A 13357-nucleotide genomic window follows, 5' to 3' on the forward strand; every position below is an offset into this window, starting at 1 on the left:
CACCGTCAAAAAGACAACCATGCCCCGAAAAGGAGGAAGACGCCACCATCACCACCAAACCGGAAAAAAAGAAAGTTTAGCGAAAAGAAGAGGTATGACGATAAAGGAGTTGCTAGAGGCTGGCTTGAGTATAATGCAGACCGTGATAATGAGTTGCTCCGTCTGTCGCCTGGATGCCAAAAACCGTAGCAATTCATTTGTCATCGGTAACAAGATAATGAAGGTAGAAAACACCAAGGAACGTGAGACCTCCACATGTCACATTACCCGTATGAATGCCTCTCGGGCTCAGTCGGAGCCTGTCCTCGCAACATCCTCCGTAAAGGTGCTAATAGCCATGTCCGAGCCGACCAGCATGAGAATCTCTCCGACTCCAAATGGATGTGCGAGTAAGTGAATTTAGTTGTCATCTCAAAATATCTTTATACAGCGTAAACAAAGTGCTGGCTGTAGCTAACGTTAGCCAGCTAGCAGTAGTATGTGACACCTAGTTTGCACGAACGTTAGCTGTGTGCTAGCTTCAACGCCATGAAACAGGTTAAAACTGATTGGCGTGTCCGCGGTGGTGCAGCGGTCAAAGCATCGGCTTTGTGTCGACGCAGTTGCCCACTCGTCAGATCCGACTATGGCCAGACTCGAAGCAGCAATAGGCAACGCTGTCTTGGGGGGCGGAGTCGGCTTGTGTTCGTCACATGAATGCGTCTCTTGGGTGTGTCAGAAAAGCAGTGGTTCGGCCTGGAGTCGCCTTGTCACGAAAGTGGCGAGGCGTTTCCTTCGAGACTGCCGGCCGGAGAGATGCAGTTGGCGAACGTATGCAGTAGGAGGGTGGATGTCTGAACTAAAATAGGGATCGATTGGCCTCTAAATTGGGAGGGAAAAAAGGGAAAAATCAGAAATAAAAATGATTAAAAAAGAAAAACCTCAACTCAGTCACACTCTTGGATCTACTGATGGTGCAGCTGTCATCTCCCGAGATCAGGGAGTATGCCCCAACCAGTGCTGTTGATCTGTGGCACCAAGACTGTCAGAAGCAGGAGGCCAGACTTCATGGACGGTGCAAAGACAGTGGCTGCTGTAGAGTGAGAAGTAGGGATGGGCATGTGGAGCACTCGAGTAGTTATAATAATACTGAAAATAAAACATGAAATCATACTTGTAACATTTTATCATTTAACCACTGACTAATTTTACATAAAAATATGTTTGCTTCAAATCTGCACATTTTTAAAAGCTCTTATTCAACACAATACCTTATTCTCTCATTGATATGTACTGAAAACGTATGTATGGCACAAAAAAAGGCTACCAATTATTTTGGCCGGTAAAAAAATATGCTTGGCCGGTAGATTTTTTCATCTACCAGTCCCCTAGGCCGGTAAGCCAAAAAGTTAATTTCTGAACCTGCTTGCGCCCTCGTGTTGGTCTTAAAACGAGGCGTGGTCAGGCGCATTGTTGGCGTATTGCTATCTTGAGGCAGCGGAAAGCGATTGCACTTGATCAACAAAAACCTGGTCTTAAGCCAATGGCGCAGTATTTTACTGCTACATAGCCGGCTGCACAACGTGGGATATATTTCCTACTACTTGGTGAATCCACTATTATAATAGCAATCCACCAAGGTGCAAGTGCATCTGGCTTTTAAAGGGCATGGGAGACGACACTGATTGGTTTATTTCATGTTACTCCTATGATTAATTAAGCGACAAAGTACACCCCCCTTGAACCGTGCATCTTACTTTGCGCCCAGATTATCCACCGTTAAACTAGCAAAAGTGGATTTGCCCTAAATGCACCCTAAATGGACTTACACCATGCGCTTTAGAAAGCGCGCTTAGATCGCCCCTTATGTTTAATGACGTCATTATTCTGCGTAACACTACCGCTTTTGTCCACGGGGGTGCGCAGCCAACCAAAATCCCAAATGCCACACAGCAGCTTTAAGTTTAACCTAATGATTTACCGACTTGCTGAAAGCGAAACACATAACTTCTAAGGTTCTTTGTCTTTATGGTCTTCACCACTAACTGTTGAATGTCCCACAGCAACACAAAATCCCAAATGAGATTTCTTCTTTTATCACCAAGATGTCTCCAATATTATAGTAAGATTTAGAATAATTTCTCATTTAGTTTGAACATATCAGCTGAGAAACAACCAGATTTATCGCTTGGTGATCATTTTGTGAACTATTAGAATATTCTGATCTGTGTCTCGATTTTTAGTCTCAGTTTGTGCAAAAACAAGGCAGATACGTCCTGCCGAACATATCCCTGACATATTAAATATGAATGGCGCTTCTACGTTCACTTTCAACTCACCATGTTAATTTTCTCCAAGTAGTCTGAGTTCAATCTCGGGTTTCGCCTCTTTGTTTGAACAGAGTCTCTCAAGAGCATTAGATCAGAATTACATGATTCAAAAATAAGAATCTCAAGTTTATCTCACAAGACCAAGTATCCTTTTATGTTGAATAAAGGACACTTGGTCCTCAAACTGCTGGGATTTGGTCTGATTGCAAATTCCAAACAGTTGCTGAAACTTTGACAGAACAGACACACAGTGATGACATGTCCTAACTACCTGATGAAACAAATGTAATTATTATGAAGTTAATCACTTTAAAACAAAACATTCACTCATGCCAACTTAAGGACAGTCTTTCTCTATACATGTCAGGTCGGACTTGATGAAAGGGTGTTGTGCTCCTTCCTGACGCCTGCACTCCAGTTTTGAGTTACTTGCAAAAAAAATACTGCTTCAAACGTAATTTACAAGTTCCCAGCATTTTATTAATGTTTTACCAGAATGAGTAGAGCAAAGAAACCATTAACGTTGACTCGATAAGCTTTTTCAGATCCTGTTACTGACAAACCACTGACAAAACTGGCAACAAAACCATTCTCACTTCAACACCTTAAGGAATATGGTCATTCCAATAAAAGTAAATGTTAAAAGTTGTCAGTCCAAGACTCAAGAATCAGATTTTATCTACAATTCTGGGACTCTGAAGTTGATTAAATGAAAAAAGAAAAAAGAAAGAGAAGAAGAAAGCCCCTTTATTTTGTCATTGTACAGGTTATAATGAATTTGCTCTCTGCATTTAACCCATCCTATTCTATAGGAACAGTGGGCAACTGCAGCACCCGGAGACCAACTCCAGTTCTTCTTTCCATTGCCTTGGTCAGGGGCACAGACAGGAGTATTAACCCTAACATGCATGTCTTTTTGATGGTGGGAGGAAACCCACACAGACACGGGGAGAACATGCAAACTCCACACAGAAAGGACCTGAGATGGCCTGGGGTTCGAACCCAGGACCTTCTTGCTGTGAGGCAACAGTGCTAACCACTGGGCCACCGTGCCACCATGAAGACAAAGAAGTAGTAGAAGAAGAAGGAAAAAAATAGAAGAAGAAGAATAAGAAGAATAAAATTGAGGAGGAGGATCAAGAAGCAGGGAAAAAAATCATATTATTCTTCCACAGTGGGGGTCAGAGGGCGGAGTCAGTTAGACAACAGCTGGCAGGGATTTAGTGTCTTGCTCAAGGACACATCAGCAGGGCGGAGTTGGGATGAAAGAAAGGATAGACAGTGGGGCTACCAAAGTAGTGCTCTCATTTAGCATTACTGATAATGCAACAAGTTTACTGTTACTGAAGTAGAAAATGCAAAATCAATTGATTACCTCACCAAAACTTTCAATGAGATTTATTGAAGTTGTTTCGTGATGACAGGGCTTTGTGGCAGAACTAACTGTCATATGTATGGGGTCCTCTCAAGAAAACAACACACACTTACTCATTACATCGTCTTTTACGTCACCCACATGGGGACTCATTATTCAGGATTGGACTCTGTAACCCACCAGTCGAAAGACATTCCTAAGGTTTTAAATTCTGAGAAACCCATGAATGTTTGCTATAGATGGATAAAGCTATGAGTCTGTATTGTAAATAAAAGCTGTGAGGTACAACCTATCACATGATATACATTTATTCTAATAAGATATTTCACAGGTTGCCAAAAGCAGCTGGACATTAAACAAATTTGATGCAATTCCAAAGGTAATCTGTAAATGGGGAGGGTTGCATCAGGAAGGGCATCCGGAGTAAAATCTTTGCCAAATCAGATATGCGGATCATAAAACAGATTTCCATACCAGATCGGTCGAGGCCTGGGTTACCAACGACTGCTGCCGGTACTGTTGGCCAGCAAGCAGGGTGCTGGTGGAAACTATGCTACTGTTGGGTGAAGGGTGAAGGAGAAGGAGAGGGGGAAGGCATGTCCAGGGGCAGCAGGACAGGAAGAAGGGTAGGAGTGTGGAGGTGGGAGTGGGAACTTTGAATGTTGACACTATGACCGGTGCAGGGAGAGAGTTGGCTGATATGATGGAAAGAATAAAGGTATGTATACTGTGTGTGTAAGAGACCAGGTTCGCTGATAATATTTCGTCAATACACTTTCAATTTCCAGCTTCATACCCATCACCGTGTCGGACGCTCTTGTCACCTCCAACACACTCTTGGACATAGCCTTCCTTCAGAATTACCCCTACCCCATTTTTCTTCCCAATTCACACGATGGTAGAAGAGTGAATCCGCGCGAGGAAAGCGAAGCGAGATTTTGCTTCGCGTTCGGTTATAACACATAGTTAACACAAGTGAGCGGGGGATTTCAGTGAGTGGTTGAAAAGTTTTAGAGATGGAAATCTTAGTTGTATGAGCTGCCATTTGCATGAATTTTCAGTTCCTATCGTAATCTTCTGTTTTTATCATGTGTTTGCTTTTCCTTTAAAGCCACAACCTGCATATTTACGTGCAAACAAATATTCTTGTTTGATACTTTCTATTGCTGCTGTATTTAAGACAATAGTTTATCCGTGGATATTCAAATCATGATCCCTGTTGTAGCTGCTCATTTGAATGGTTTTTGTCTGGTAGGAGGACTTTCCCCATAGGAACAAAAAAAGTTTCAAACTGCATATTCACCATTGCAGCCAAATTCGGAAGAATAAGTCGGGTGAGGAAGCAAAGTTGTTATGGCTTACCAGCAGATATGGCACACCAAGCTTGTGCATGTTTAAGACCCTTACTAACAAATACTACAACTTCAATATCTTAAACTCGGGTTCAGCCATGATTTATTTGATAGGAGGACGGAGCACCCAAGACTCATTTCAGGTTTAATTTCAGGTGGATCTCCAAGATTTGGAGTGGTCAAACACCACTGCAGAGTCGAGTCCGCGGTGGTGTAGCGGTCTAAGCATCGGCTCTGTGTCGATGCAGTTGCCCACTGGGGACTGGGGTTCGCGCCCCGGTCTCGTCAGATCCGACTATGGCCGGACTCGACGAAGCAGCGATCATTGGCAACGCTGTCTTCGGGAGGGGGGCGGAGTCGGCTTGTGTTCGTCACGTGAATGCGTCTCTGTGTGTGTCGGAAAAACAGTGGTTCGGCTTGGAGTCGCCTTGTCACGAAAGTGGCGAGGCGGTCTCCTTCGAGACTGCCGGCCGGAGAGATGCAGTTGGCGAACGCATACAGTGCGAGGGTGGGTGTTTGAATTAAAATAGGGATCGATTGGCCACTAAATTGGGAGAAAAAGGGAAAAATCAGAAATAATTTTTTTTTAGAAACACCACTGCAGTAACCAGGTTCACCATACTAGGTGTCAGTTAGTCAAACAAAATTGACAGTCTTCAGGCTTGTAGTTTTAGAATATTACCCCCCCCTCTTAATATTGATCATGTGTCAAATCAACAAACAAATTATTGAGAATCAAACTATTTCGCAACTAAACTAAATGATGTATCACTGTAAATTTGATGATGACAGGACTGAAATGAATACAGCATTAGAATGAACCTGTGCTGCTGGTCTCTCTTTTCGCTGGCACCAGTCACCTCTCGGCCACTTGGTTTGCTCTTAACAAGATTACTGCAAATCAAGGAGATAGAGGAGTGAGCTCTTGTGATTTTGTTCTCCTCACCTCCCACAGCCGATGTGCCCTTGAGCAAGGCAGTTAACCCCCGACCAACAGACTGCTCCAGTGGAGCTGCTCGGTGGCCACCAGTGAAGACTGTGGTTGTACTGGGCAGCTCCCAGGTGTGAATGTATGAAACACTGTGAATAAGCAGGGCATTGCTGAAAAAGAGCACACGTGCTCAGCGTGCTACCCTGGGTAAATGAAGGTTAACAAATGTTGCTCACATCCCATCATTATTCCTTCCTTATTTCCCCGGTCATCTTCCACCTGCCAGCCAGAGCTGTTTGTGTAAAGCAGTTTTCTCTCTTGTTTGCCAAGGTCCAATTCCTCTAAGAGAGTACCAAAAAGAAAAAAGATCTCTTTTCTCTTCCCTTTTGAGTCAAAGTCAATAATCAACCTGTCCCTTCATTAACCACATTGCCGATAAACCCCCTCTGCTCTCTTTCCATTCGGCCAGCTGAGCCCTCCTTGCTCATCCTTCATTCTTTTTTTGCGTCATTCTTCAGTGCTTTTTTTTTTCCCTGGTCAACAAAAAGTCAAGCTCTTTCTCACCTTCTCTGACAATCCACCTTAGCCTCCTGACATTTAATCCCGGAGAGAGAAGAGTGCGGGGAACGTGATGGCATGTCATTGTGTGACCGGGCACACAGCATGTGACAGCTTGCTCAGCCTAATGCCCTGCTCATCCACTTGCTGGCAAGCAGGGCAAGTAGGAGAGGAGAGGAGAGAAAAGAGGAAGCAAAGAGAAGAGAAGAAAGTGGGGGGAATGCACAGTGGTCCAGTGGTTAGCAATGTTGCCTCACAGCAAGAAGGTCCTGGGTTCGAACCCCAGGCTGTCCCAGTTCCTTTCTGTATAGAGTTTGCATGTTCTCCCTGTGTCTGTGTGGGTTTCGTTTGGGTGCTCCGGTTTCCTCCCACCATCAAAAAGAGACGCATGTTAAGGTTAATACTCCTGTCTGTGCCCCTGACCGAGGTAATGGAAAGAAGAACTGGAGTTGGTCCCCGGGCGCTGCAGCTGCCCACTGCTCCTATACAATAGGATGGTTTAAATGCAGAAAACAGATTTCTTTGTAACCATACAACGACAAAATAAAGTGGCTTTCTCCAAACAGGGAGATGTGAGGGGCTGGGAAATAGGAGGGGAGGCGAGAAAGGGAGAGGATAGAGAGGAGGAAATGAGACTGAAGTGGAAGGAGAACCAAAATTAGAGCAGTGCAGATGAGATACGTATGAGGGAAAATGAAGAGAGGTGGAGAGGGGACAGAAGAGATAAGAAGAGAGAGGAAGCGAAGGGCAAGGGGGACCAGATGACCGTGGAACAGCAAACCAACGTCTTTCTGAATTTTAAGCTTTACTCTTAAGTGTTGTAAATTGCAGCTCTTTATTTCTAGGCCAACTTGAATGCTGCATTTATTTATGAAAGCCGAGCCATCACTGTTGACACTCAAGGCAATTTGCTCTGGGTAGCAGCTTCAGTCAATGTAATTGCATTTGAGGGGAAGAAGAGGCTTTTGTAGCATCAGCAGTGTGAAAGAATTACAGGCCCAAGTCAAAACTACAAGCACACAACGACAAAGAGCAGCATGTCAGACATTTCAATTACTCTTAACACTTACTTTATCAAAACTATGGCTGCGTGCCAGCATTTGTGTGCACAAACAAACAACAGAGCCTCACTGGAACCAAAACTGTAACCAGTAAAATACTGGCCTAGGTTGTCCACTTTACACAAAGGCGGTAGAGATGTATAGTGTGGAAACATACAAGTGATTGTAAAAGGTCATTCTGTGTGGGCAGCATTGACTTCAGTCAAATTCCTACATCACACCAGCAGTGATGTGGGTGGTGCCACCGTTTTATTACCACTGATGCATGCCGTCAGTGTTTGGCACAATAAAACTGGGTGGTGTGAGTTAAGATCTGGCTCTGAAACTATGCTAAATATCGAAAGGAATGAGTGATGCTTATTTCTGCAAGGCTGACACTTATATTTGAAGATACAAATATTAGAAATAACACGGTCGCCTCACAGCAAAAAGGTCCTGGGTTCAAGCCCCAGGGTAGTCCAACCTTGGGGGTCATCCCAGGTCATCCTCTGTGTGGAGTTTGCATGTTCTCCCCGTGTCTGCGTAGGTTTCCAACGGGTGCTCCAGTTTCCTCCCACAGTCCAAAGACATGTAGGTCAGGTGAATCAGCCATACTAAATTGTCTCTAGGTGTGCATGTGTGTGTGTCGGCCCAGTGATGGCCTGATGGCCTGTCCAGGGTGTCTTCCCACCTGCAACCCAATGACTGCTGGGGTAGGCTCCAGTATCCCCACGACCCTGAGAGCAGAATAAGCGGTTTGGATAATGGATGGATGGATGAATATCAGAAATAGTCTTCCCTGCGAGTCCCAGCAACACCTAGTCTTGCCTTTATGTTTACTTTATGTATAAAATTATTCATGCTCGACCAAAGTGCTAATTAAATTTGTCGATATGCAAGTTGGCTGTTTAGATAAACAACTGAAATGGGGCTTAATTGAACAGATTTAAATCAAATTCTTGGACACATAACTGTTGTCTCGACAGCCGCCGTTTACACCTTACATCATAACTGTGAGGTTTTATCTCTGTCTGCAATGTGGAAAGCCATTTCTCTTAATCATCTAGTTCAAGTAGTTTATTTAACATGGCCAAATTTCTGTTACTTAGGCAATTCACAAACATGACCTACTGTTTTTAACACCAAGTTTTTCACTGCACCAGACCTTAAAGGCTTATTTGCATCCATCAGATTTGCTGTGTGGTTTAAGTTATCACTTATTATGGCCTAAAACTTTATTTGACATGCGTTGTATTAGAGCCCTATCAGGTCACCAAATTCCAGTAGCAGAAAAGTGAGTCCAGTAGATGATAAAAAACAGAATCTAAGCATAAACATACATTTAAAAAAGCAAAAATAAAGTGTATAAGCTTGCATAATGTGGAGAGTGTGCAAGCATAGTGTGAAAGCAAAGTATCTGAATGAGGGTTATAACGTTATAGGAAATTGCAGCAATCAATGCAAAACAGCAGCGGCAGTACCAAGACAACACTGCAGAGGATCAAATCCCATAACTCCAAAGTAAATGCATGGCAATTTATAAGACTGACTTTAACGTCACAGCTCTTGAAACGGAGGCCCTAATGTGAACCTCCCCACCACCACCACCAACACCAAGCATCTGTGCCTTCACATCTTATTACTCACAGCGTTTGTCTGAGAGAGTTGTACAGAGCTTAGCCTACAAGAAACGAAAGCTACTCTTAAACACATTTCCCTCTCTCACCATATGGAGCAAAAGTGGATTAGGGGCATGGCACTACTTGGTCCCTGCTGTTACTGTTCACACCTGCGACCAAACCCACTCACTGTAGTATTATGAAGGAGAATAGTTGCACTTTTTTATCTGAAGAAATTGCTATGTGCGGGGTGTTTGTCTTTTCACATTGGTGCCAATAGGTGTGGTCAGGAAAAAAACAAAACATACACACTGAACTGACATGTACATCCAAAATCTGTTACTGGCCATAGAGCATACTTAAAAGCTCGACTAACAGCTTAATTTTGCAGGTTGTGGAGATCTGCACAAGGAACTCCTTGGGGGGTGGGTGAGAATGGGTGGGGGGGGGCCTCAACTTTAAAAATAACAACAAAAATTCTTTAACTATGCATCCTTTATCTGAAATATAAGTTCATTTTAATGTATATACTGTTCATAATGTATATACATTTTATCAAAGGCGGACAATAAACACATTCCCATTGCATCCCTGCAAGGTTTTATCACTGGGGCTTATTGCATTTGGGTAAACATTTAATATTTGCTGTCAGTCAAACTTCATGAAAGCCACAAGATTGGTTTTCGGCACTAATCTGCTTTTCAGACTATAAAGCAAAGGCGGGTGTCTGAGGTAAAAAAAAGGGGAAAGGACCATAGCAACGGCCCCCAACACCCTAGCCACCGGCAACGCTTTTCGATTCAACAAACTCTGCACGAAGTAAAATTCACCATCAGTTTATACGCAGCTTTATTTTTACAATATAAGTTAACCAATACACAACACCGACCGTGTGAGAGAAGACGGAGAACTAGCGCTGCTAGTCCTCCTCGGGAGGGCGGGCCGGGTCGCTGAAAACAAAGGGATGTTCACCAGACACTATGATGAACCTACAGCATTTCTCACCTGAGAAACCTGCACCGATCCCCCGGTGTGCGAAGGCTCCGCTGTGCCTCTTGTGTGGTGCGGGAAGGAGGGATTCCTCTGCCCCGGCAGCGGTGAGTCGTGTTGCTGCGAACAAGGTGCTAAGTGACAACACACAGATGGCACACCGGCATTCCCTGGGAGAGCCGCTGCACCGTGCGTACACGTTATCCCCCCCCCCTGCACCTTGCTGATGACGTCACCACGCTGGCCACCATGACAACAGCGCCGTACGACACGCTCGGTCTCTGAGCCGGCCAGCTGGCCCGCGGCTGCTGCTTTGCTGAAAAACAAAAACAGACAAATACTGTCACAAAATTATAAAATACCTTTTACATAATAACATAAATGACTTGTAATCCTCATTTTCTGTCCCCTTCGCCGAAAGTATTAGTAGTAGTCTTGCCCTTTCTTATTCTATTTATTGTATATTTGTGTACCTCTTTATACCGGCCTATGTAAAACCAGCATATAACTATTTAGAGTAAAATGGTTAACGTGTCACTGTTACATTGCTCAAATAAAAAACGTTTGCTATGTTGTGCTTTTGTATTCTATTTTACATTAAAAAAAAACAGAAATAAGCAAATAAAAACACAGATAGGACTATTGAAAGTAAATCAAGAAATGGAAAAGATTCTGAATATCACACAGTGGATGAGGAGATTCATCATCCTCTAAGTCTAAATCGGAGAGTACTGCTGGCGTCGTGTGTGGCCCCCCTTCCCATCCACCCCTGTATGTCTGTGTTATGCTTATCTGTTGTCTTTTTTCACCTCGTTTATTGTAAAGCGACTCTGAGTGTTAGAAAAACGCTATACAAGTTTAATTTATTATTATTATTATTATCATCAGCCAGCTAGACCAGCCGAGCTAAAGTGATGGTTTTATTTCATAGGCTTATGTTAATTGTATTTCCTCCCCCAGAATTAGTACATACGGTAAAATGTCAAAATGGACATACATGTTTAGATGATGTAAAGTCATATTTATAGATCAATAAGGAAGGAAAATGAAGTCAATCTGCGATCTACAGTATCGTCTCCATGGATTATTATCTCACTCTGAAAATGAAACAACCACGATACAAGATTAAAATGTTATAATGGTATAAGCAGTTTATAGATCACTATGAAAGCAGAATGAAGCCCATCTTCTGCGAGCTGCAGCCTTCTTTGATTATGAAAACACATTTATGTCCATTAGGCTATGCTATGTGCACTATAATCTCACTCTAAACATGAAATAACCAAGATACAGACACCAAAACAACGGAAAGTGATGATTTTATTCACAGGCAGCAGCAGTGTGCTGTAACCCTGCTTGTAGTCACAGTTTTAGCGCTGGAGGATCGTTCCTCCTGGACAGATAAAATTCTTTCTGGCATCCTGTTTTTTGTTTTCATTGTCCCCTCAGCTTTCTTACAGATGATCCAGCTCATTCCTCGCTGCTGTGTGTAAGGTGTGTGTGTGTGTGTGTGTGTGTGTGTGTTAGAGAGAGAGAGAGAGGGAGAGAGAGAGAGTAAGAGAGAACAAGAGAGAGGGAGGGATAGAGAAACAAAACGACAGACACAGAAATCAAGGGAGAGAAACGGGGAGAAAGTAGAAAGAGGGAAATAGACAGAGAGAAGGGAGAGAGAGGAGAGTGCTAAGGGAAAAGAGGTGTGCAGGGGGGAGTAAAGCAGACCACTCTCTTCCTGCCATTGTTTCATCCTAGGGAGTCATGTGAGGCCTAGTTAGGCCACGCCCCCTGGATTAGTCTGCTTCCCCGCGCGCGCGCGCGCGCACGCACACACACACTCAAACGCACCTTCTGCTTCTCAGAGTTGCCATAGAGACAGAGAATATGCCCGCGGATGATTATATCCCCCGCTGAAAGGCATTCAGCGAGACAATAAATATACGGGGTCCTGGTATTCAGACAGATATTCAGGGGGATATTGACGGGATTTGATGAGGCATTCCTACAGTGAAATGCCGACTATCACATGATCTTATGATATTTTTGCCCCGCCCGGAGGGGTACTGTTTTTGGAACCAGTTGTCTGTGTGTGTCTGTATCTGTCTGTCTGTCAACAACTTCACTGGAAAACAGCTGCAGTAAGTGACATGAGATTTTCAGCAAAGGTGAGCAGTGGTTCCTAGCTGAACTGATAACATTTTGGAGGGTAACTGGGTCAAGGTCAAAGTCACCAAAAAAAGGTCAAAATCGTTTTTCAGCCATAACTGTTCAAAATTGTTTTGTTTACTTCAAATAAACAGCAAAATGTTTGATTGTCTGTGGTTAAAGTTCAAGGGCAGATTTTGTTGTACTGGGCACACAACCTTTTTTGTGTGTAGTAATATTCAATAAATCAATACTGAGGATAGCTGTCATTTCTTTGTTCGAATCAGAAAGGCCTTAAGCAAGTTCAACAAACAAAGGAATCACTGTGCACATCCATCATTCATGTAGGATTATAAACTGTTCAACTATGGGATGACATATTATATCCTTGTGAACATTTTGTCTGTGTGCGTGTGTGTGTGTGTGTGTGTGTGTTTGTTATGAATGGACATCTAAGTGCTAACATGGATGGATGTGAATTCTCTGAGAGTATATTCTCCACTATTCTCTCATATGAAGGCTTTTATTTTAATTTTTAATATTCTGATATATTTCAATGTTACAATGAAATGAAACATCTTTAAAATGTCTTCAGATTTATATTTAAAATAAATGCCTAGCAATTACATAACTGATAAGTATTCAACCCCTTTTTATTGACAACTTAACAATGGAAAAGTTTTTTAAAAAAAGATCACTATTCTGTCTAGGTCAAAACTCAGACCTAAATCCTATTGGAAATCTGTGGTATGACCTGAAAATTGCTGTCTACCAATCCTCACCATCAAATTTGGCAGACTTGGGACAAACGTGCATGGAGAGATGGGATAATATTTCCTACATCTAACTGTGTAAGGATCATACAGATATACCACAAGTGGACTTACAGCTACAATAGATGTTGAATGCCCATCTACAAACATTGACTGTACGTGTGTGTATGTGTGTGTGTGTGGGGGGGTGTAAAACTGAGAAATGCAAGTCTTTCATTTTTGTAAACAAATGCTCATGAGCAAAAAAAATGTTATAAAATAGGAATCGCAA

The sequence above is a fragment of the Lampris incognitus genome, chromosome 2 (assembly GCF_029633865.1).
Source record: "Lampris incognitus isolate fLamInc1 chromosome 2, fLamInc1.hap2, whole genome shotgun sequence".
Lineage (NCBI taxonomy): Eukaryota > Metazoa > Chordata > Actinopteri > Lampriformes > Lampridae > Lampris > Lampris incognitus.